Source organism: Leiobunum rupestre, chromosome 6 (genome assembly GCF_980474605.1).
Source record: "Leiobunum rupestre chromosome 6, qqLeiRupe1.1.hap1, whole genome shotgun sequence".
Lineage (NCBI taxonomy): Eukaryota > Metazoa > Arthropoda > Arachnida > Opiliones > Sclerosomatidae > Leiobunum > Leiobunum rupestre.
Window position 1 is genome coordinate 19,242,971 of NC_143389.1, and position 16,324 is coordinate 19,259,294.

The window sequence follows — 16,324 nt, forward strand, 5'->3', positions numbered from 1 at the left end:
TTGTACTTTACCAAAAAACATCGCGTGATCACGCAAAGAAGACTTTAACTTTTCGTACCAGGCAATAACCGACGTAGAATATTCCGGCCACGTACGACTGCGACGAATAATACGAACAACCGCATCGCGATACGAGTCTAAGTCGAGAAAGCTCGCGTTGAAAGACCATGTGCCCGGGCCCATTGCTACACCGTCCAAATTGAAGCGGAGTTCGACAAGTTTATGATCCGTAAGCGAACATGGTATAATTTGGCAAAGCTTTACATTCTTACGCTCCGACGCCGGTACGAAAATATAATCTACCCGAGATTGTACATAGCTCCCAAAAACATAACCAGCCCATGACCAGTCGAAAACATGGGGGTGCGTTTCCCTCCAGGCATCAACAAGACTTAAGGCACTTTTGAAGCGAAACAGATCAGTATGGCGGAAGCGTGTGGTGACCAAAGGAATAGGACAACGGTCCTGACTACGAAGAACAACGTCATTGAAATCCCCCGCTGCAAACGAGATATTTCCGCCCGGAGACGCGCGTAAAACGGCACCCGATCATTCGCGTCGTTTGGTAAGTACACGTTGACGACATCGAAGGACACGTCATCCAATGTAAGTGAAACAATCACGAACCGTCCTTCATTACTGACGACAACACGGGAAACGGTAACGTTGAAACCCGGACGAACTAGGGTCGCCACGCCACGAAAACCGGTCGTCGAATCATTGTCAAAAAATACTTCACCACGCCAAAGAGATTTAAACCTTTGCGCGTGCTCCGCTAACCAATGCGTCTCCTGAAGGCAAATAATGTCATACGGCTTACTAAGTTCCAAAAACTCTAAAATCTTCTGATCATCCCGCAGTCCACGAATATTACAACTGGCCAAACGCATCATAGTAACTTAGGTCCCACCGCCTTCCACTTTCTCCGTCGCCGCCAACTGATCCCCGTTCTCTGGCGCCTCCATCCGAAGCTTTTCCCACGATCCAAACCGCCTGATAGCGATGGCCTTATCAAAAGATTTATTGTCACGGAGCCTTTTAGAATGTGACGATTTACTAGTCGAAGTGGACAAAGACAAATTAACAGTGTGGCGGACACCATCATCACTACCAGTGGAAGTAGAAATCGGTCTCTTAGCTGCGCCTAACGATAAATTTGAGGAGGGATCTTTATCAGCCATTTCTTTAGGAGTACCCGCATCCACGTCGGGTGGAAGTTGAGGATTCACCGCTTCCCCCTGATCCATCGGAAATTCATGAACAATAGCGTGGCCCACTTTTTCGTTGACTTGAGCAGGTCGGCCTTGGGCGCCCTTCTCCCAATCCGGACATTGACGGATTCCGTGACCTTGAAGGTCGCACTTTCGACAACGAAAATCGGGGCATTGGCGATATAAATGAGATGTGGAAAAACATTTGTTACAGACCTTGGCCTGACGGTCGTGGCGGAGACGGTAATTAGTTTCAAGACCCAAGACATCACGAATACGAATAGTATAAGGCAAACTTGACACGCCCTCCGGTAATGACAATTTTATCGACCGTTGGCCGTAATATTTTCCATTTTCCCGCGCCCACATCACGTCAGACTTTACCTCGCATTTCATGCTGACAAACTTATCTTTCAACGCTTCATCTGTGACAAATTCCGGTAGACCAGATAACGTCATCATAACTTCACGGCTCCCAACCTTCGTAACGACACATTCTACGCCTCCAATCTCCATACCATGTTCAACGCAAGTATCCGCATCTTCCAATGTTATAAATGTAACAAAAAAGCCACCCAAAGTAGCGACCACTGACGAATATGAATCCAAACAAAATGCGCTTTCAAATCATCTTCTACCAAATTAACGGCCGTCGCTTCAGAAGCGACGAAAACCGTACGTCTTAAAACTTCCATAATTTAAATTAGTTAAAGGGGTTAAAGACCCTGCAATGCAGGGTCAAAGATTAAAAATTAATTAACAACTCAATAAACTGGGATTATAGAATACTAAATAAAATTAAAAAAAACACTAAGCCTAGGCTTAAACGCAGGACGAGACTAGAAAAACGGAGCGGAAAAATCAGCAACCGCACTCTACAAAAGCTCAAGGGAGACTCCTTTACGAGACAGGCGCTTTAACCACTAAGCCACGCGGCCCCGGTTGCGATTATGACAAGTTAAAATTTGTCGATTTCGTAAACTGGGTTAAAGACATATAGAGCAACAGAGGCCGCGATGAGAGTCGAACTCACGATCTCCTGTTTACGAGACAGGCGGTTTAACCACTAAGCCACGCGGCCCCGGTTGCAATTATGACAAGTTAAAATTTGTCGATTTCGTAAACTGGGTTAAGACATATAGAGCAACAGAGGCCGCGATGAGAGTCGAACTCACGATCTCCTGTTTACGAGACAGGCGCTTTAACCACTTAGCCACGCGGCCCCGGTTGCGATTATGACAAGTTAAAATTTGTCGATTTCGTAAACTGGGTTAAAGACATATAGAGCGACAGAGGCCGCGATGAGAGTCGAACTCACGATCTCCTGTTTACGAGACAGGCGCTTTAACAACTAAGCCACGTAGCCCAGGTTGCGTTTATGACAAGTTAAAATTTGTCGATTTCGTAAACTGGGTTAAAGACATGTAGAGCAACAGAGGCCGCGATGAGAGTCGAACTCACGATCTCCTGTTTACGAGACAGGCGCTTTAACCACTAAGCGACGCGGCCCCGGTATGCGCTTATGACAAGTTAAAATTTGTCAATTTCGTAAACTGGGTTAAAGACATATAGAGCGACAGAGGCCGCGATGAGAGTCGAACTCACGATCTCCTGTTATCGAGACAGGCACTTTAACAACTAAGCCACGTAGCCCCGGTTGCGTTTATGACAAGTTAAAATTTGTCGATTTCGTAAACTGGGTTAAAGACATATAGAGCAACAGAGGCCGCGATGAGAGTCGAATTCACGATCTCCTGTTTACGAGACAGGCGGTTTAACCACTAAGCCACGCGGCCCCGGTTGCAATTATGACAAGTTAAAATTTGTCGATTTCGTAAACTGGGTTAAGACATATAGAGCAACAGAGGCCGCGATGAGAGTCGAACTCACGATCTCCTGTTTACGAGACCGGCGCTTTAACAACTAAGCCACGCGGCCCCGGTTGCGTTTATGACAAGTTAAAATTTGTCGATTTCGTAAAATGAGTTCAAGACATGTAGAGCAACAGAGGCCGCGATTAGAGTCGAACTCACGACCTCCTGTTTACGAGACAGGCGCTTTAACAACTAAGCCACGTAGCCCAGGTTGCGTTTATGACAAGTTAAAATTTGTCGATTTCGTAAACTGGGTTAAAGACATGTAGAGCAACAGAGGCCGCGATGAGAGTCGAACTCACGATCTCCTGTTTACGAGACAGGCGCTTTAACCACTAAGCCACGCGGCCCCGGTATGCGCTTATGACAAGTTAAAATTTATCAATTTCGTAAACTGGGTTAAAGACATATAGAGCGACAGAGGCCGCGATGAGAGTCGAACTCACGATCTCCTGTTAACGAGACAGGCACTTTAACAACTAAGCCACGTAGCCCCGGTTGCGTTTATGACAAGTTAAAATTTGTCGATTTCGTAAAATGAGTTAAAGACATGTAGAGCAACAGAGGCCGCGATGAGAGTCGAACTCACGATCTCCTGTTTACGAGACAGGCGGTTTAACCACTAAGCCACGCGGCCCCGGTTGCAATTATGACAAGTTAAAATTTGTCGATTTCGTAAACTGGGTTAAGACATATAGAGCAACAGAGGCCGCGATGAGAGTCGAACTCACGATCTCCTGTTTACGAGACCGGCGCTTTAACAACTAAGCCACGCGGCCCCGGTTGCGTTTATGACAAGTTAAAATTTGTCGATTTCGTAAAATGAGTTAAAGACATGTAGAGCAACAGAGGCCGCGATTAGAGTCGAACTCACGACCTCCTGTTTACGAGACAGGCGCTTTAACAACTAAGCCACGTAGCCCAGGTTGCGTTTATGACAAGTTAAAATTTGTCGATTTCGTAAACTGGGTTAAAGACATGTAGAGCAACAGAGGCCGCGATGAGAGTCGAACTCACGATCTCCTGTTTACGAGACAGGCGCTTTAACCACTAAGCCACGCGGCCCCGGTATGCGCTTATGACAAGTTAAAATTTATCAATTTCGTAAACTGGGTTAAAGACATATAGAGCGACAGAGGCCGCGATGAGAGTCGAACTCACGATCTCCTGTTAACGAGACAGGCACTTTAACAACTAAGCCACGTAGCCCCGGTTGCGTTTATGACAAGTTAAAATTTGTCGATTTCGTAAAATGAGTTAAAGACATGTAGAGCAACAGAGGCCGCGATTAGAGTCGAACTCACGATCTCCTGTTTACGAGACAGGCCCTTTAACAACTAAGCCACGTAGCCCAGGTTGCGTTTATGACAAGTTAAAATTTGTCGATTTCGTAAACTGGGTTAAGACATATAGAGCAACAGAGGCCGCGATGAGAGTCGAACTCACGATCTCCTGTTTACGAGACAGGCGCTTTAACCACTAAGCCACGCGGCCCCGCTTGCGATTATGACAAGTTAAAATTTGTCGATTTCGTAAACTGGGTTAAGACATATAGAGCAACAGAGGCCGCGATGAGAGTCGAACTCACGATCTCCTGTTTACGAGACAGGCGCTTTAAAAACTCAGCCACGTAGCCCCGGTTGCGATTATGACAAGTTAAAATTTGTCGATTTCGTAAACTGGGTTAAAGACATATAGAGCAACAGAGGCCGCGATGAGAGTCGAACTCACGATCTCCTGTTTACGAGACAGGCGGTTTAACCACTAAGCCACGCGGCCCCGGTTGCAATTATGACAAGTTAAAATTTGTCGATTTCGTAAACTGGGTTAAGACATATAGAGCAACAGAGGCCGCGATGAGAGTCGAACTCACGATCTCCTGTTTACGAGACCGGCGCTTTAACAACTAAGCCACGCGGCCCCGGTTGCGTTTATGACAAGTTAAAATTTGTCGATTTCGTAAAATGAGTTAAAGACATGTAGAGCAACAGAGGCCGCGATTAGAGTCGAACTCACGACCTCCTGTTTACGAGACAGGCGCTTTAACAACTAAGCCACGTAGCCCAGGTTGCGTTTATGACAAGTTAAAATTTGTCGATTTCGTAAACTGGGTTAAAGACATGTAGAGCAACAGAGGCCGCGATGAGAGTCGAACTCACGATCTCCTGTTTACGAGACAGGCGCTTTAACCACTAAGCCACGCGGCCCCGGTATGCGCTTATGACAAGTTAAAATTTATCAATTTCGTAAACTGGGTTAAAGACATATAGAGCGACAGAGGCCGCGATGAGAGTCGAACTCACGATCTCCTGTTAACGAGACAGGCACTTTAACAACTAAGCCACGTAGCCCCGGTTGCGTTTATGACAAGTTAAAATTTGTCGATTTCGTAAAATGAGTTAAAGACATGTAGAGCAACAGAGGCCGCGATTAGAGTCGAACTCACGATCTCCTGTTTACGAGACAGGCCCTTTAACAACTAAGCCACGTAGCCCAGGTTGCGTTTATGACAAGTTAAAATTTGTCGATTTCGTAAACTGGGTTAAGACATATAGAGCAACAGAGGCCGCGATGAGAGTCGAACTCACGATCTCCTGTTTACGAGACAGGCGCTTTAACCACTAAGCCACGCGGCCCCGCTTGCGATTATGACAAGTTAAAATTTGTCGATTTCGTAAACTGGGTTAAGACATATAGAGCAACAGAGGCCGCGATGAGAGTCGAACTCACGATCTCCTGTTTACGAGACAGGCGCTTTAAAAACTCAGCCACGTAGCCCCGGTTGCGATTATGACAAGTAAAAATTTGTCGATTTCGTAAACTGGGTTAAGACATGTAGAGCAACAGAGGCCGCGATGAGAGCCGAACTCACGATCTTCTGTTTACGAGACAGGCGCTTTAACAACTAAGCCACGTAGCCCCGGTTGCGATTATGACAAGTTAAAATTTGTCGATTTCGTAAACTGGTATAAGATACGTAGAGCAGCAGAGGCCGCGATGAGAGTCGAACTCACGCTCTCCTGTTTACGAGACAGGCGGTTTAACCACTAAGCCTCGCGGCCCCGGTTGCAATTATGACAAGTTAAAATTTGTCGATTTCGTAAACTGGGTTAAAGACATATAGAACAACAGAGGCCGCGATGAGAGTCGAACTCACGATCTCCTGTTTACGAGACAGGCGGTTTAACCACTATGCCACGCTACCCCGGTTGCAATTATGACAAGTTAAAATTTGTCGATTTCGTAAACTGGGTTAAGACATATAGAGCAACAGAGGCCGCGATGAGAGTCGAACTCACGATCTCCTGTTTACGAGACAGGCGCTTTAACCACTTAGCCACGCGGCCCCGGTTGCGATTATGACAAGTTAAAATTTGTCGATTTCGTAAACTGGGTTAGAGACATATAGAGCGACAGAGGCCGCGATTAGAGTCGCACTCACGATCTCCTGTTTACGAGACAGGCACTTTAACAACTAAGCCACGTAGCCCCGGTTGCGTTTATGACAAGTTAAAATTTGTCGATTTCGTAAAATGAGTTAAAGACATGTAGAGCAACAGAGGCCGCGATTAGAGTCGAACTCACGATCTCCTGTTTACGAGACAGGCGCTTTAACAATTAAGCCACGTGGCCCAGGTTGCGTTTATGACAAGTTAAAATTTGTCGATTTCGTAAACTGGGTTAAAGACATGTAGAGCAACAGAGGCCGCGATTAGAGTCGAACTCACGATCTCTTGTTTACGAGACAGGCGCTTTAACAACTAAGCCACGTAGCCCAGGTTGCGTTTATGACAAGTTAAAATTTGTCGATTTCGTAAACTGGGTTAAGACATGTAGAGCAACAGAGGCCGCGATTAGAGTCGAACTCACGATCTCCTGTTTACGATACAGGCGCTTTAACCACTAAGCCACGCGGCCCCGGTTGCAATTACGACAAGTTAAAATTTGTCGATTTCGTAAACTGGGTTAAAGACATATAGAGCAACAGAGGCCGGATTGAGAGTCGAACTCACGATCTCCTGTTTACGAGACAAACGCTTTAACCACTAAGCCACGCGGCCCCGCTTGCGAGTATGACAAGTTAAAATTTGTCGATTTCGTAAACTGGGTTAAAGACATGTAGAGCAACAGAGGCCGCGATTAGAGTCGAACTCACGATCTCCTGTTTACGAGACAGGCCCTTTAACAACTAAGCCACGTAGCCCAGGTTGCGTTTATGACAAGTTAAAATTTGTCGATTTCGTAAACTGGGTTAAGACATATAGAGAAACAGAGGCCGCGATGAGAGTCGAACTCACGATCTCCTGTTTACGAGACAGGCGGTTTAACCACTAAGCCACGCGGCCCCGGTATGCGCTTATGACAAGTTAAAATTTGTCGATTTCGTAAAATGGGTTAAAGACATATAGAGCAACAGAGGCCGCGATGAGAGTCGAACTCACGATCTCCTGTTTACGAGACAGGCGCTTTAACCACTAAGCCACGTGGCCCCGGTTGCGATTAAGACAAGTTAAAATTTGTCGATTTCGTAAACGGGGTTAAGACATATAGAGCAACAGAGGCCGCGATGAGAGTCGAACTCACGATCTCCTGTTTACGAGACAGGCGCTTTAACCACTAAGCCACGCGGCCCCGGTTGCGAATATGACAAGTTAAAATTTTTCGATTTCGTAAACTGGGTTAAGACATATAGAGGAACAGAGGCCGCGATGAGAGTCGAACTCACGATCTCCTGTTTACGAGACAGGCGCTTTAACCACTAAGCCACGCGGCCCCGGTTGCAATTATGACAAGTTAAAATTTGTCGATTTCGTAATTTGGGTTAAAGACATATAGAGCAACAGAGGCCGCGATGAGAGTCGAACTCACGATCTCCTGTTTACGAGACAGGCGCTTTAACCACTAAGCCACGCGGCCCCGCTTGCGATTATGACAAGTTAAAATTTGTCGATTTCGTAAACTTAGTTTAAGACATATAGAGAAACAGAGGCCGCGATGAGAGTCGAACTCACGATCTCCTGTTTACGAGACAGGCGTTTTAACCACTAAGCCACGCGGCCCCGGTTGCGATTATGACAAGTTAAAATTTGTCGATTTCGTAAACTGGGTTAAAGACAAATAGAGCAGCAGAGGCCGCGATGAGAGTCGAACTCACGATCTCCTGTTTACGAGACAGGCGCTTTAACCACTAAGCCACGCGGCCCCGGTTGCGATTATGATAAGTTAAAATTTGTCGATTTCGTAAACTGGGTTAAAGACATAAAGAGCAGCAGAGGCCGCGATGAGAGTCGAACTCACGATCTCCTGTTTACGAGACAGGCGCTTTAACCACTAAGCCACGCGGCCCCGGTTGCGAATATGACAAGTTAAAATTTGTCGATTTCGTAAACTGGGTTAAGACATATAGAGCAACAGAGGCCGCGATGAGAGTCGAACTCACGATCTCCTGTTTACGAGACAGGCGCTTTAACCACTAAGCCACGCGGCCCCGCTTGCGATTATGACAAGTTAAAATTTGTCGATTTCGTAAACTGGGTTTAAGACATATAGAGAAACAGAGGCCGCGATGAGAGTCGAACTCACGATCTCCTGTTTACGAGACAGGCGTTTTAACCACTAAGCCACGCGGCCCCGGTTGCGATTATGTTAAGTTAAAATTTGTCGATTTCGTAAACTGGGTTAAAGACATATAGAGAAACAGAGGCCGCGATGAGAGTCGAACTCACGATCTCCTGTTTACGAGACAGGCGGTTTAACCACTAAGCCACGCGGCCCCGGTTGCAATTATGACAAGTTAAAATTTGTCGATTTCGTAAACTGGGTTAAGACATATAGAGCAACAGAGGCCGCGATGAGAGTCGAACTCACGATCTCCTGTTTACGAGACAGGCGCTTTAACCACTTAGCCACGCGGACCCGGTTGCGATTATGACAAGTTAAAATTTGTCGATTTCGTAAACTGGGTTAAAGACATATAGAGCGACAGAGGCCGCGATGAGAGTCGAACTCACGATCTCCTGTTTACGAGACCGGCGCTTTAACAACTAAGCCACGCGGCCCCGGTTGCGTTTATGACAAGTTAAAATTTGTCGATTTCGTAAAATGAGTTAAAGACATGTAGAGCAACAGAGGCCGCGATTAGAGTCGAACTCACGATCTCCTGTTTACGAGACAGGCGCTTTAACAACTAAGTCACGTAGCCCAGGTTGCGTTTATGACAAGTTAAAATTTGTCGATTTCGTAAACTGGGTTAAAGACATGTAGAGCAACAGAGGCCGCGATGAGAGTCGAACTCACGATCTCCTGTTTACGAAACAGGCGCTTTAACCACTAAGCCAAGCGGCCCCGGTATGCGCTTATGACAAGTTAAAATTTGTCAATTTCGTAAACTGGGTTAAAGACATATAGAGCGACAGAGGCCGCGATGAGAGTCGAACTCACGATCTCCTGTTAACGAGACAGGCACTTTAACAACTAAGCCACGTAGCCCCGGTTGCGTTTATGACAAGTTAAAATTTGTCGATTTCGTAAACTGGGTTAAGACATGTAGAGCAACAGAGGCCGCGATTAGAGTCGAACTCACGATCTCCTGTTTACGAAACAGGCGCTTTAACCACTAAGCCAAGCGGCCCCGGTATGCGCTTATGACAAGTTAAAATTTGTCGATTTCGTAAAATGAGTTAAAGACATGTAGAGCAACAGAGGCCGCGATTAGAGTCGAACTCACGATCTCCTGTTTACGAGACAGGCGCTTTAACAACTAAGCCACGTAGCCCAGGTTGCGTTTATGACAAGTTAAAATTTGTCGATTTCGTAAACTGGGTTAAGACATGTAGAGCAACAGAGGCCGCGATTAGAGTCGAACTCACGATCTCCTGTTTACGAGACAGGCGGTTTAACCACTAAGCCACGTGGCCCCGGTTGCGATTATGACAAGTTAAAATTTGTCGATTTCGTAAACGGGGTTAAGACATATAGAGCAACAGAGGCCGCGATGAGAGTCGAACTCACGATCTCCCTTTTACGAGACAGGCGCTTTAACCACTAAGCCACGCGGCCCCGGTTGCGCTTATGATAAGTTAAAATTTGTCGATTTCGTAAACTGGGTTAAGACATATAGAGGAACAGAGGCCGCGATGAGAGTCGAACTCACGATCTCCTGTTTACGAGACAGGCGCTTTAACCACTAAGCCACGCGGCCCCGGTTGCGCTTATGATAAGTTAAAATTTGTCGATTTCGTAAACTGGGTTAAGACATATAGAGCAACAGAGGCCGCGATGAGAGTCGAACTCACCATCTCCTGTTTACGAGACAGGCGCTTTAACCACTAAGCCACGCGGCCCCGGTTGCGAATATGACAAGTTAAAATTTGTCGATTTCGTAAACTGGGTTAAGACATATAGAGGAACAGAGGCCGCGATGAGAGTCGAACTCACGATCTCCTGTTTACGAGACAGGCGCTTTAACCACTAAGCCACGCGGCCCCGGTTGCAATTATGACAAGTTAAAATTTGTCGATTTCGTAATTTGGGTTAAAGACATATAGAGCAACAGAGGCCGCGATGAGAGTCGAACTCACGATCTCCTGTTTACGAGACAGACGCTTTAACCACTAAGCCACGCGGCCCCGCTTGCGATTATGACAAGTTAAAATTTGTCGATTTCGTAAACTGGGTTTAAGACATATAGAGAAACAGAGGCCGCGATGAGAGTCGAACTCACGATCTCCTGTTTACGAGACAGGCGTTTTAACCACTAAGCCACGCGGCCCCGGTTGCGATTATGACAAGTTAAAATTTGTCGATTTCGTAAACTGGGTTAAAGACTAATAGAGCAGCAGAGGCCGCGATGAGAGTCGAACTCACGATCTCCTGTTTACGAGACAGGCGCTTTAACCACTAAGCCACGCGGCCCCGGTTGCGATTATGATAAGTTAAAATTTGTCGATTTCGTAAACTGGGTTTAAGACATATAGAGAAACAGAGGCCGCGATGAGAGTCGAACTCACGATCTCCTGTTTACGAGACAGGCGTTTTAACCACTAAGCCACGCGGCCCCGGTTGCGATTATGACAAGTTAAAATTTGTCGATTTCGTAAACTGGGTTTAAGACATATAGAGAAACAGAGGCCGCGATGAGAGTCGAACTCACGATCTCCTGTTTACGAGACAGGCGTTTCAACCACTAAGCCACGCGGCCCCGGTTGCGATTATGACAAGTTAAAATTTGTCGATTTCGTAAACTGGGTTAAAGACAAATAGAGCAGCAGAGGCCGCGATGAGAGTCGAACTCACGATCTCCTGTTTACGAGACAGGCGCTTTAACCACTAAGCCACGCGGCCCTGGTTGCGATTATGACAAGTTAAAATTTGTCGATTTCGTAAACTGGGTTAAGACATATAGAGCAACAGAAGCCACGATGAGAGTTGAACTCGCGATCTCCTGTTTACGAGACAGGGGCTTTAACCACTAAGCCACGCGTTCCCGGTTGCGAATATGACACGTTAAAATTTGTCGATTTCGTAAACTGGGTTAAGACATATAGAGCAACAGAGGCCGCAATGAGAGTCGAACTCACGATCTCCTGTGTACGAGACAGGCGCTTTAACCACTTAGCCACGCGGCCCTGTTTGCGATTATGACAAGTTAAAATTTGTCGATTTCGTAAACTGGGTTAAAGACATATAGAGCAGCAGAGGCCGCGATGAGAGTCGAACTCACGATCTCCTGTTTACGAGACAGGCGCTTTAACCACTAAGCCACGCGGCCCCGGTAGCGCTTATGACAAGTTAAAATTTGTCAATTTCGTAAACTGGGTTAAAGACATATAGAGCGACAGAGGCCGCGATGAGAGTCGAACTCACGATCTCCTGTTTACGAGACAGGCGCTTTAACAACTAAGCCACGAAGCCCCGGTTGAGTTTATGACAAGTTAAAATTTGTCGATTTCGTAAACTGGGTTAAAGACATGTAGAGCAACAGAGGCCGCGATTAGAGTCGAACTCACGATCTCCTGTTTACGAGACAGGCGCTTTAACAACTAAGCCACGCGGCCCTGGTTGCAATTATGACAAGTTAAAATTTGTCGATTTCGTAAACTGGGTTAAGAAATATAGAGCAACAGAGGCCGCGATGAGAGTCGAACTCACGATCTCCTGTTTGCGAGACAGGCGCTTTAACCACTAAGCCACGCGGCCCCGGTTGCGATTATTACAAGTTAAAATTTGTCGATTTCGTAAACTGGGTTAAGACATATAGAGCAACAGAAGCCACGATGAGAGTTGAACTCACGATCTCCTGTTTACGAGACAGGCGCTTTAACCACTAAGCCACGCGGCCCCGGTAGGGATTATGACATGTTAAAATTTTGTCGATTTCGTAAACTGGGTTAAAGACATATAGAGCAACAGAAGCCACGATGAGAGTTGAACTCACGATCTCCTGTTTACGAGACAGGCGCTTTAACCACTAAGCCACGCGGCCCCGGTAGGGATTATGACATGTTAAAATTTGTCGATTTCGTAAACTGGGTTAAAGACATATAGAGCAGCAGAGGCCGCGATGAGAGTCGAACTCACGATCTCCTGTTTACGAGACAGGCGCTTTAACCACTAAGCCACGCGGCCCCGGTAGCGCTTATGACAAGTTAAAATTTGTCGATTTCGTAAACTGGGTTAAAGACATATAGAGCGACAGAGGCCGCGATGAGAGTCGAACTCACGATCTCCTGTTTACGAGACAGGCGCTTTAACAACTAAGCCACGTAGCCCCGGTTGCGTTTATGACAAGTTAAAATTTGTCGATTTCGTAAACTGGGTTAAGACAGGTAGAGCAACAGAGGCCGCGATTAGAGTTGAACTCACGATCTCCTGTTTACGAGACAGGCGCTTTAACAACTAAGCCACGTAGCCCAGGTTGCGTTTATGACAAGTTAAAATTTGTCGATTTCGTAAACTGGGTTAAGACATGTAGAGCAACAGAGGCCGCGATTAGAGTCGAACTCACGATCTCCTGTTTACGATACAGGCGCTTTCACCACTAAGCCACGCGGCCCCGGTTGCGCATATGACAAGTTAAAATTGGTCGATTTCGTAAACTGGGTTAAGACATATAGAGGAACAGAGCCCGCGATGAGAGTCGAACTCACGATCTCCTGTTTACGAGACAGGCGCTTTAACCACTAAGTCACGCGGCCCCGGTTGCGATTATGACAAGTTAAAATTTGTCGATTTCGTAAACTGGGTTAAGACATGTAGAGCAACAGAGGCCGCGATTAGAGTCGAACTCACGATTTCCTGTTTACGATACAGGCGCTTTCACCACTAAGCCACGCGGCCCCGGTTGCAAATATGTCAAGTTAAAATTTGTCGATTTCGTAAACTGGGTTAAGACATATAGAGGAACAGAGCCCGCGATGAGAGTCGAACTCACGATCTCCTGTTTACGAGACAGGCGGTTTAACCACTAAGCCACGCGGCCCCGGTTGCAATTATGACAAGTAAAAATTTGTCGATTTCGTAAACTGGGTTAAAGACATATAGAGCAACAGAGGCCGCGATGAGAGTTGAACTCACGATCTCCTGTTTACGAGACAGGCGCTTTAACCACTAAGCCACGCGGCCCCCTTGGGATTATGACAAGTTAAAATTTGTCGATTTCGTAAACTGGGTTAAAGACATGTAGAGCAACAGAGGCCGCGATTAGAGTCGAATAACGATCTCCTGTTTACGAGACAGGCGCTTTAACAACTAAGCCACGCGGCCCTGGTTGCAATTATACCAAGTTAAAATTTGTCGATTTCGTAAACTGGGTTAAGAAATATAGAGCAACAGAGGCCGCGATGAGAGTCGAACTCACGATCTCCTGTTTACGAGACAGGCGCTTTAACCACTAAGCCACGCGGCCCCGGTTGCGATTATTACAAGTTAAAATTTGTCGATTTCGTAAACTGGCTTAAGACATATAGAGCAATAGAAGCCACGATGAGAGTTGAACTCACGATCTCCTGTTTACGAGACAGGCGCTATAACCACTAAGCCACGCGGCCCCGGTTGCGAATATGACAAGTTAAAATTTGTCGATTCCGTAAACTGGGTTAAGACATATTGAGCAACAGAAGCCACGATGAGAGTTGAACTCACGCTCTCCTGTTTACGAGACAGGCGGCTTAACCACTAATCCTCGCGGCCCCGGTTGCTATTATGACAAGTTAAAATTTGTCGATTTCGTAAACTGGGTTAAAGACATATAGAGCAACAGAGGCCGCGATGAGAGTCGAACTCACGATCTCCTGTTTACGAGACAGGTGGTTTAACCACTAAGCCACGCGGCCCCGGTTGCAATTATGACAAGTTAAAATTTGTCGATTTCGTAAACTGGGTTAAGACATATAGAGCAACAGAGGCCGCGATGAGAGTCGAACTCACGATCTCCTGTTTACGAGACAGGCGCTTTAACCACTTAGCCACGCGGCCCCGGTTGCGATCATGACAAGTTAAAATTTGTCGATTTCGTAAACTCTGTTAAAGACATATAGAGCGACAGAGGCCGCGATTAGAGTCGCACTCACGATCTCCTGTTTACGAGACAGGCACTTTAACAACTAAGCCACGTAGCCCCGGTTGCGTTTATGACAAGTTAAAATTTGTCGATTTCGTAAAATGAGTTAAAGACATGTAGAGCAACAGAGGCCGCGATTAGAGTCGAACTCACGATCTCCTGTTTACGAGACAGGCGCTTTAACAACTAAGCCACGTAGCCCAGGTTGCAATTATGACAAGTTAAAATTTGTCGATTTCGTAAACTGGGTTAAGACATATAGAGCAACAGAGGCCGCGATGAGAGTCGAACTCACGATCTCCTGTTTACGAGACAGGCGCTTTAAAAACAAAGCCACGTGGCCCCGGTTGCGATTATGACAAGTAAAAATTTGTCGATTTCGTAAACTGGGTTAAGACATGTAGAGCAACAGAGGCCGCGATGAGAGTCGAACTCACGATCTCCTGTTTACGAGACAGGCGCTTTAACCACTAAGCCTCGCGGCCCCGGTTGCAATTATGACAAGTTAAAATTTGTCGATTTCGTAATCTGGGTTAAAGACATATAGAGCAACAGAGGCCGCGATGAGAGTCGAACTCACGATCTCCTGTTTACGAGACAGGTGGTTTAACCACTAAGCCACGCGGCCCCGGTTGCAATTATGACAAGTTAAAATTTGTCGATTTCGTAAACTGGGTTAAGACATATAGAGCAACAGAGGCCGCGATGAGAGTCGAACTCACGATCTCCTGTTTACGAGACAGGCGCTTTAACCACTTAGCCACGCGGCCCCGGTTGCGATCATGACAAGTTAAAATTTGTCGATTTCGTAAACTCTGTTAAAGACATATAGAGCGACAGAGGCCGCGATTAGAGTCGCACTCACGATCTCCTGTTTACGAGACAGGCACTTTAACAACTAAGCCACGTAGCCCCGGTTGCGTTTATGACAAGTTAAAATTTGTCGATTTCGTAAAATGAGTTAAAGACATGTAGAGCAACAGAGGCCGCGATTAGAGTCGAACTCACGATCTCCTGTTTACGAGACAGGCGCTTTAACAACTAAGCCACGTAGCCCAGGTTGCAATTATGACAAGTTAAAATTTGTCGATTTCGTAAACTGGGTTAAGACATATAGAGCAACAGAGGCCGCGATGAGAGTCGAACTCACGATCTCCTGTTTACGAGACAGGCGCTTTAAAAACAAAGCCACGTAGCCCCGGTTGCGATTATGACAAGTAAAAATTTGTCGATTTCGTAAACTGGGTTAAGACATGTAGAGCAACAGAGGCCGCGATGAGAGCCGAACTCACGATCTTCTGTTTACGAGACAGGCGCTTTAACAACTAAGCCACGTAGCTTCGGTTGCGATTATGACAAGTTAAAATTTGTCGATTTCGTAAACTGGTATAAGATACGTAGAGCAACAGAGGCCGCGATGAGAGTCGAACTCACGCTCTCCTGTTTACGAGACAGGCGGTTTAACCACTAAGCCACGTGGCCCCGGTTGCGATTATGACAAGTTAAAATTTGTCGATTTCGTAAACGGGGTTAAGACATATAGAGCAACAGAGCCCGCGATGAGAGTCGAACTCACGATCTCCTGTTTACGAGACAGGCGCTTTAACCACTAAGCCACGCGGCCCCGGTTGCGCTTATGATAAGTTAAAATTTGTCGATTTCGTAAACTGGGTTAAAGA

At 46.3% G+C, this 16,324-nt stretch overlaps 69 non-coding genes across 69 annotated transcripts; all 69 read right to left on the reverse strand.

Annotated features, from left to right (window-relative positions):
* Positions 1–2,219: 2,219 nt before the first annotated feature.
* TRNAT-CGU (transfer RNA threonine (anticodon CGU)) lies at positions 2,220–2,292 on the reverse strand. The gene has a single exon. It is a non-coding gene; the product is annotated as a tRNA-Thr (tRNA).
* Positions 2,293–2,361: 69 nt separating this feature from the next.
* Positions 2,362–2,434, reverse strand: TRNAT-CGU (transfer RNA threonine (anticodon CGU)). Its single transcript has one exon. It is a non-coding gene; the product is annotated as a tRNA-Thr (tRNA).
* A 70-nt stretch (positions 2,435–2,504) lies between these two features.
* On the reverse strand, positions 2,505–2,577 carry TRNAT-CGU (transfer RNA threonine (anticodon CGU)). The gene has a single exon. It is a non-coding gene; the product is annotated as a tRNA-Thr (tRNA).
* Positions 2,578–2,647: 70 nt separating this feature from the next.
* TRNAT-CGU (transfer RNA threonine (anticodon CGU)) lies at positions 2,648–2,720 on the reverse strand. Its single transcript has one exon. It is a non-coding gene; the product is annotated as a tRNA-Thr (tRNA).
* Positions 2,721–2,934: 214 nt separating this feature from the next.
* On the reverse strand, positions 2,935–3,007 carry TRNAT-CGU (transfer RNA threonine (anticodon CGU)). The gene has a single exon. It is a non-coding gene; the product is annotated as a tRNA-Thr (tRNA).
* A 69-nt stretch (positions 3,008–3,076) lies between these two features.
* Positions 3,077–3,149, reverse strand: TRNAT-CGU (transfer RNA threonine (anticodon CGU)). The gene has a single exon. It is a non-coding gene; the product is annotated as a tRNA-Thr (tRNA).
* A 70-nt stretch (positions 3,150–3,219) lies between these two features.
* Positions 3,220–3,292, reverse strand: TRNAT-CGU (transfer RNA threonine (anticodon CGU)). The gene has a single exon. It is a non-coding gene; the product is annotated as a tRNA-Thr (tRNA).
* Positions 3,293–3,362: 70 nt separating this feature from the next.
* TRNAT-CGU (transfer RNA threonine (anticodon CGU)) lies at positions 3,363–3,435 on the reverse strand. Its single transcript has one exon. It is a non-coding gene; the product is annotated as a tRNA-Thr (tRNA).
* A 214-nt stretch (positions 3,436–3,649) lies between these two features.
* Positions 3,650–3,722, reverse strand: TRNAT-CGU (transfer RNA threonine (anticodon CGU)). The gene has a single exon. It is a non-coding gene; the product is annotated as a tRNA-Thr (tRNA).
* Positions 3,723–3,791: 69 nt separating this feature from the next.
* Positions 3,792–3,864, reverse strand: TRNAT-CGU (transfer RNA threonine (anticodon CGU)). The gene has a single exon. It is a non-coding gene; the product is annotated as a tRNA-Thr (tRNA).
* A 70-nt stretch (positions 3,865–3,934) lies between these two features.
* On the reverse strand, positions 3,935–4,007 carry TRNAT-CGU (transfer RNA threonine (anticodon CGU)). The gene has a single exon. It is a non-coding gene; the product is annotated as a tRNA-Thr (tRNA).
* A 70-nt stretch (positions 4,008–4,077) lies between these two features.
* Positions 4,078–4,150, reverse strand: TRNAT-CGU (transfer RNA threonine (anticodon CGU)). The gene has a single exon. It is a non-coding gene; the product is annotated as a tRNA-Thr (tRNA).
* A 356-nt stretch (positions 4,151–4,506) lies between these two features.
* Positions 4,507–4,579, reverse strand: TRNAT-CGU (transfer RNA threonine (anticodon CGU)). Its single transcript has one exon. It is a non-coding gene; the product is annotated as a tRNA-Thr (tRNA).
* Positions 4,580–4,648: 69 nt separating this feature from the next.
* TRNAT-CGU (transfer RNA threonine (anticodon CGU)) lies at positions 4,649–4,721 on the reverse strand. Its single transcript has one exon. It is a non-coding gene; the product is annotated as a tRNA-Thr (tRNA).
* Positions 4,722–4,791: 70 nt separating this feature from the next.
* Positions 4,792–4,864, reverse strand: TRNAT-CGU (transfer RNA threonine (anticodon CGU)). The gene has a single exon. It is a non-coding gene; the product is annotated as a tRNA-Thr (tRNA).
* A 69-nt stretch (positions 4,865–4,933) lies between these two features.
* Positions 4,934–5,006, reverse strand: TRNAT-CGU (transfer RNA threonine (anticodon CGU)). Its single transcript has one exon. It is a non-coding gene; the product is annotated as a tRNA-Thr (tRNA).
* A 70-nt stretch (positions 5,007–5,076) lies between these two features.
* TRNAT-CGU (transfer RNA threonine (anticodon CGU)) lies at positions 5,077–5,149 on the reverse strand. Its single transcript has one exon. It is a non-coding gene; the product is annotated as a tRNA-Thr (tRNA).
* A 70-nt stretch (positions 5,150–5,219) lies between these two features.
* Positions 5,220–5,292, reverse strand: TRNAT-CGU (transfer RNA threonine (anticodon CGU)). Its single transcript has one exon. It is a non-coding gene; the product is annotated as a tRNA-Thr (tRNA).
* Positions 5,293–5,648: 356 nt separating this feature from the next.
* Positions 5,649–5,721, reverse strand: TRNAT-CGU (transfer RNA threonine (anticodon CGU)). The gene has a single exon. It is a non-coding gene; the product is annotated as a tRNA-Thr (tRNA).
* A 69-nt stretch (positions 5,722–5,790) lies between these two features.
* Positions 5,791–5,863, reverse strand: TRNAT-CGU (transfer RNA threonine (anticodon CGU)). Its single transcript has one exon. It is a non-coding gene; the product is annotated as a tRNA-Thr (tRNA).
* A 211-nt stretch (positions 5,864–6,074) lies between these two features.
* TRNAT-CGU (transfer RNA threonine (anticodon CGU)) lies at positions 6,075–6,147 on the reverse strand. Its single transcript has one exon. It is a non-coding gene; the product is annotated as a tRNA-Thr (tRNA).
* Positions 6,148–6,359: 212 nt separating this feature from the next.
* On the reverse strand, positions 6,360–6,432 carry TRNAT-CGU (transfer RNA threonine (anticodon CGU)). The gene has a single exon. It is a non-coding gene; the product is annotated as a tRNA-Thr (tRNA).
* Positions 6,433–6,930: 498 nt separating this feature from the next.
* On the reverse strand, positions 6,931–7,003 carry TRNAT-CGU (transfer RNA threonine (anticodon CGU)). The gene has a single exon. It is a non-coding gene; the product is annotated as a tRNA-Thr (tRNA).
* Positions 7,004–7,358: 355 nt separating this feature from the next.
* TRNAT-CGU (transfer RNA threonine (anticodon CGU)) lies at positions 7,359–7,431 on the reverse strand. The gene has a single exon. It is a non-coding gene; the product is annotated as a tRNA-Thr (tRNA).
* A 71-nt stretch (positions 7,432–7,502) lies between these two features.
* Positions 7,503–7,575, reverse strand: TRNAT-CGU (transfer RNA threonine (anticodon CGU)). Its single transcript has one exon. It is a non-coding gene; the product is annotated as a tRNA-Thr (tRNA).
* Positions 7,576–7,644: 69 nt separating this feature from the next.
* On the reverse strand, positions 7,645–7,717 carry TRNAT-CGU (transfer RNA threonine (anticodon CGU)). The gene has a single exon. It is a non-coding gene; the product is annotated as a tRNA-Thr (tRNA).
* A 69-nt stretch (positions 7,718–7,786) lies between these two features.
* Positions 7,787–7,859, reverse strand: TRNAT-CGU (transfer RNA threonine (anticodon CGU)). Its single transcript has one exon. It is a non-coding gene; the product is annotated as a tRNA-Thr (tRNA).
* A 70-nt stretch (positions 7,860–7,929) lies between these two features.
* TRNAT-CGU (transfer RNA threonine (anticodon CGU)) lies at positions 7,930–8,002 on the reverse strand. The gene has a single exon. It is a non-coding gene; the product is annotated as a tRNA-Thr (tRNA).
* Positions 8,003–8,072: 70 nt separating this feature from the next.
* On the reverse strand, positions 8,073–8,145 carry TRNAT-CGU (transfer RNA threonine (anticodon CGU)). The gene has a single exon. It is a non-coding gene; the product is annotated as a tRNA-Thr (tRNA).
* Positions 8,146–8,215: 70 nt separating this feature from the next.
* On the reverse strand, positions 8,216–8,288 carry TRNAT-CGU (transfer RNA threonine (anticodon CGU)). Its single transcript has one exon. It is a non-coding gene; the product is annotated as a tRNA-Thr (tRNA).
* Positions 8,289–8,358: 70 nt separating this feature from the next.
* Positions 8,359–8,431, reverse strand: TRNAT-CGU (transfer RNA threonine (anticodon CGU)). The gene has a single exon. It is a non-coding gene; the product is annotated as a tRNA-Thr (tRNA).
* A 69-nt stretch (positions 8,432–8,500) lies between these two features.
* On the reverse strand, positions 8,501–8,573 carry TRNAT-CGU (transfer RNA threonine (anticodon CGU)). Its single transcript has one exon. It is a non-coding gene; the product is annotated as a tRNA-Thr (tRNA).
* A 70-nt stretch (positions 8,574–8,643) lies between these two features.
* On the reverse strand, positions 8,644–8,716 carry TRNAT-CGU (transfer RNA threonine (anticodon CGU)). Its single transcript has one exon. It is a non-coding gene; the product is annotated as a tRNA-Thr (tRNA).
* A 70-nt stretch (positions 8,717–8,786) lies between these two features.
* TRNAT-CGU (transfer RNA threonine (anticodon CGU)) lies at positions 8,787–8,859 on the reverse strand. The gene has a single exon. It is a non-coding gene; the product is annotated as a tRNA-Thr (tRNA).
* A 69-nt stretch (positions 8,860–8,928) lies between these two features.
* TRNAT-CGU (transfer RNA threonine (anticodon CGU)) lies at positions 8,929–9,002 on the reverse strand. Its single transcript has one exon. It is a non-coding gene; the product is annotated as a tRNA-Thr (tRNA).
* Positions 9,003–9,071: 69 nt separating this feature from the next.
* On the reverse strand, positions 9,072–9,144 carry TRNAT-CGU (transfer RNA threonine (anticodon CGU)). Its single transcript has one exon. It is a non-coding gene; the product is annotated as a tRNA-Thr (tRNA).
* Positions 9,145–9,357: 213 nt separating this feature from the next.
* Positions 9,358–9,430, reverse strand: TRNAT-CGU (transfer RNA threonine (anticodon CGU)). The gene has a single exon. It is a non-coding gene; the product is annotated as a tRNA-Thr (tRNA).
* A 641-nt stretch (positions 9,431–10,071) lies between these two features.
* TRNAT-CGU (transfer RNA threonine (anticodon CGU)) lies at positions 10,072–10,144 on the reverse strand. The gene has a single exon. It is a non-coding gene; the product is annotated as a tRNA-Thr (tRNA).
* A 69-nt stretch (positions 10,145–10,213) lies between these two features.
* TRNAT-CGU (transfer RNA threonine (anticodon CGU)) lies at positions 10,214–10,286 on the reverse strand. Its single transcript has one exon. It is a non-coding gene; the product is annotated as a tRNA-Thr (tRNA).
* A 69-nt stretch (positions 10,287–10,355) lies between these two features.
* TRNAT-CGU (transfer RNA threonine (anticodon CGU)) lies at positions 10,356–10,428 on the reverse strand. Its single transcript has one exon. It is a non-coding gene; the product is annotated as a tRNA-Thr (tRNA).
* Positions 10,429–10,497: 69 nt separating this feature from the next.
* TRNAT-CGU (transfer RNA threonine (anticodon CGU)) lies at positions 10,498–10,570 on the reverse strand. Its single transcript has one exon. It is a non-coding gene; the product is annotated as a tRNA-Thr (tRNA).
* A 70-nt stretch (positions 10,571–10,640) lies between these two features.
* On the reverse strand, positions 10,641–10,713 carry TRNAT-CGU (transfer RNA threonine (anticodon CGU)). Its single transcript has one exon. It is a non-coding gene; the product is annotated as a tRNA-Thr (tRNA).
* A 70-nt stretch (positions 10,714–10,783) lies between these two features.
* On the reverse strand, positions 10,784–10,856 carry TRNAT-CGU (transfer RNA threonine (anticodon CGU)). The gene has a single exon. It is a non-coding gene; the product is annotated as a tRNA-Thr (tRNA).
* Positions 10,857–10,926: 70 nt separating this feature from the next.
* Positions 10,927–10,999, reverse strand: TRNAT-CGU (transfer RNA threonine (anticodon CGU)). The gene has a single exon. It is a non-coding gene; the product is annotated as a tRNA-Thr (tRNA).
* Positions 11,000–11,069: 70 nt separating this feature from the next.
* TRNAT-CGU (transfer RNA threonine (anticodon CGU)) lies at positions 11,070–11,142 on the reverse strand. The gene has a single exon. It is a non-coding gene; the product is annotated as a tRNA-Thr (tRNA).
* Positions 11,143–11,212: 70 nt separating this feature from the next.
* Positions 11,213–11,285, reverse strand: TRNAT-CGU (transfer RNA threonine (anticodon CGU)). Its single transcript has one exon. It is a non-coding gene; the product is annotated as a tRNA-Thr (tRNA).
* A 70-nt stretch (positions 11,286–11,355) lies between these two features.
* On the reverse strand, positions 11,356–11,428 carry TRNAT-CGU (transfer RNA threonine (anticodon CGU)). Its single transcript has one exon. It is a non-coding gene; the product is annotated as a tRNA-Thr (tRNA).
* A 211-nt stretch (positions 11,429–11,639) lies between these two features.
* On the reverse strand, positions 11,640–11,712 carry TRNAT-CGU (transfer RNA threonine (anticodon CGU)). The gene has a single exon. It is a non-coding gene; the product is annotated as a tRNA-Thr (tRNA).
* Positions 11,713–11,782: 70 nt separating this feature from the next.
* On the reverse strand, positions 11,783–11,855 carry TRNAT-CGU (transfer RNA threonine (anticodon CGU)). The gene has a single exon. It is a non-coding gene; the product is annotated as a tRNA-Thr (tRNA).
* A 70-nt stretch (positions 11,856–11,925) lies between these two features.
* TRNAT-CGU (transfer RNA threonine (anticodon CGU)) lies at positions 11,926–11,998 on the reverse strand. The gene has a single exon. It is a non-coding gene; the product is annotated as a tRNA-Thr (tRNA).
* A 70-nt stretch (positions 11,999–12,068) lies between these two features.
* Positions 12,069–12,141, reverse strand: TRNAT-CGU (transfer RNA threonine (anticodon CGU)). The gene has a single exon. It is a non-coding gene; the product is annotated as a tRNA-Thr (tRNA).
* Positions 12,142–12,210: 69 nt separating this feature from the next.
* On the reverse strand, positions 12,211–12,283 carry TRNAA-CGC (transfer RNA alanine (anticodon CGC)). The gene has a single exon. It is a non-coding gene; the product is annotated as a tRNA-Ala (tRNA).
* A 69-nt stretch (positions 12,284–12,352) lies between these two features.
* Positions 12,353–12,425, reverse strand: TRNAT-CGU (transfer RNA threonine (anticodon CGU)). The gene has a single exon. It is a non-coding gene; the product is annotated as a tRNA-Thr (tRNA).
* A 71-nt stretch (positions 12,426–12,496) lies between these two features.
* Positions 12,497–12,569, reverse strand: TRNAT-CGU (transfer RNA threonine (anticodon CGU)). The gene has a single exon. It is a non-coding gene; the product is annotated as a tRNA-Thr (tRNA).
* A 70-nt stretch (positions 12,570–12,639) lies between these two features.
* Positions 12,640–12,712, reverse strand: TRNAT-CGU (transfer RNA threonine (anticodon CGU)). The gene has a single exon. It is a non-coding gene; the product is annotated as a tRNA-Thr (tRNA).
* A 70-nt stretch (positions 12,713–12,782) lies between these two features.
* Positions 12,783–12,855, reverse strand: TRNAT-CGU (transfer RNA threonine (anticodon CGU)). Its single transcript has one exon. It is a non-coding gene; the product is annotated as a tRNA-Thr (tRNA).
* A 211-nt stretch (positions 12,856–13,066) lies between these two features.
* TRNAT-CGU (transfer RNA threonine (anticodon CGU)) lies at positions 13,067–13,139 on the reverse strand. The gene has a single exon. It is a non-coding gene; the product is annotated as a tRNA-Thr (tRNA).
* A 69-nt stretch (positions 13,140–13,208) lies between these two features.
* TRNAT-CGU (transfer RNA threonine (anticodon CGU)) lies at positions 13,209–13,281 on the reverse strand. Its single transcript has one exon. It is a non-coding gene; the product is annotated as a tRNA-Thr (tRNA).
* Positions 13,282–13,492: 211 nt separating this feature from the next.
* TRNAT-CGU (transfer RNA threonine (anticodon CGU)) lies at positions 13,493–13,565 on the reverse strand. Its single transcript has one exon. It is a non-coding gene; the product is annotated as a tRNA-Thr (tRNA).
* A 70-nt stretch (positions 13,566–13,635) lies between these two features.
* Positions 13,636–13,708, reverse strand: TRNAT-CGU (transfer RNA threonine (anticodon CGU)). The gene has a single exon. It is a non-coding gene; the product is annotated as a tRNA-Thr (tRNA).
* Positions 13,709–13,918: 210 nt separating this feature from the next.
* Positions 13,919–13,991, reverse strand: TRNAT-CGU (transfer RNA threonine (anticodon CGU)). The gene has a single exon. It is a non-coding gene; the product is annotated as a tRNA-Thr (tRNA).
* A 69-nt stretch (positions 13,992–14,060) lies between these two features.
* TRNAT-CGU (transfer RNA threonine (anticodon CGU)) lies at positions 14,061–14,133 on the reverse strand. Its single transcript has one exon. It is a non-coding gene; the product is annotated as a tRNA-Thr (tRNA).
* A 212-nt stretch (positions 14,134–14,345) lies between these two features.
* Positions 14,346–14,418, reverse strand: TRNAT-CGU (transfer RNA threonine (anticodon CGU)). Its single transcript has one exon. It is a non-coding gene; the product is annotated as a tRNA-Thr (tRNA).
* Positions 14,419–14,487: 69 nt separating this feature from the next.
* Positions 14,488–14,560, reverse strand: TRNAT-CGU (transfer RNA threonine (anticodon CGU)). The gene has a single exon. It is a non-coding gene; the product is annotated as a tRNA-Thr (tRNA).
* Positions 14,561–15,057: 497 nt separating this feature from the next.
* Positions 15,058–15,130, reverse strand: TRNAT-CGU (transfer RNA threonine (anticodon CGU)). The gene has a single exon. It is a non-coding gene; the product is annotated as a tRNA-Thr (tRNA).
* Positions 15,131–15,200: 70 nt separating this feature from the next.
* TRNAT-CGU (transfer RNA threonine (anticodon CGU)) lies at positions 15,201–15,273 on the reverse strand. Its single transcript has one exon. It is a non-coding gene; the product is annotated as a tRNA-Thr (tRNA).
* A 69-nt stretch (positions 15,274–15,342) lies between these two features.
* Positions 15,343–15,415, reverse strand: TRNAT-CGU (transfer RNA threonine (anticodon CGU)). The gene has a single exon. It is a non-coding gene; the product is annotated as a tRNA-Thr (tRNA).
* A 639-nt stretch (positions 15,416–16,054) lies between these two features.
* Positions 16,055–16,127, reverse strand: TRNAT-CGU (transfer RNA threonine (anticodon CGU)). Its single transcript has one exon. It is a non-coding gene; the product is annotated as a tRNA-Thr (tRNA).
* Positions 16,128–16,196: 69 nt separating this feature from the next.
* TRNAT-CGU (transfer RNA threonine (anticodon CGU)) lies at positions 16,197–16,269 on the reverse strand. Its single transcript has one exon. It is a non-coding gene; the product is annotated as a tRNA-Thr (tRNA).
* Positions 16,270–16,324: the final 55 nt, after the last annotated feature.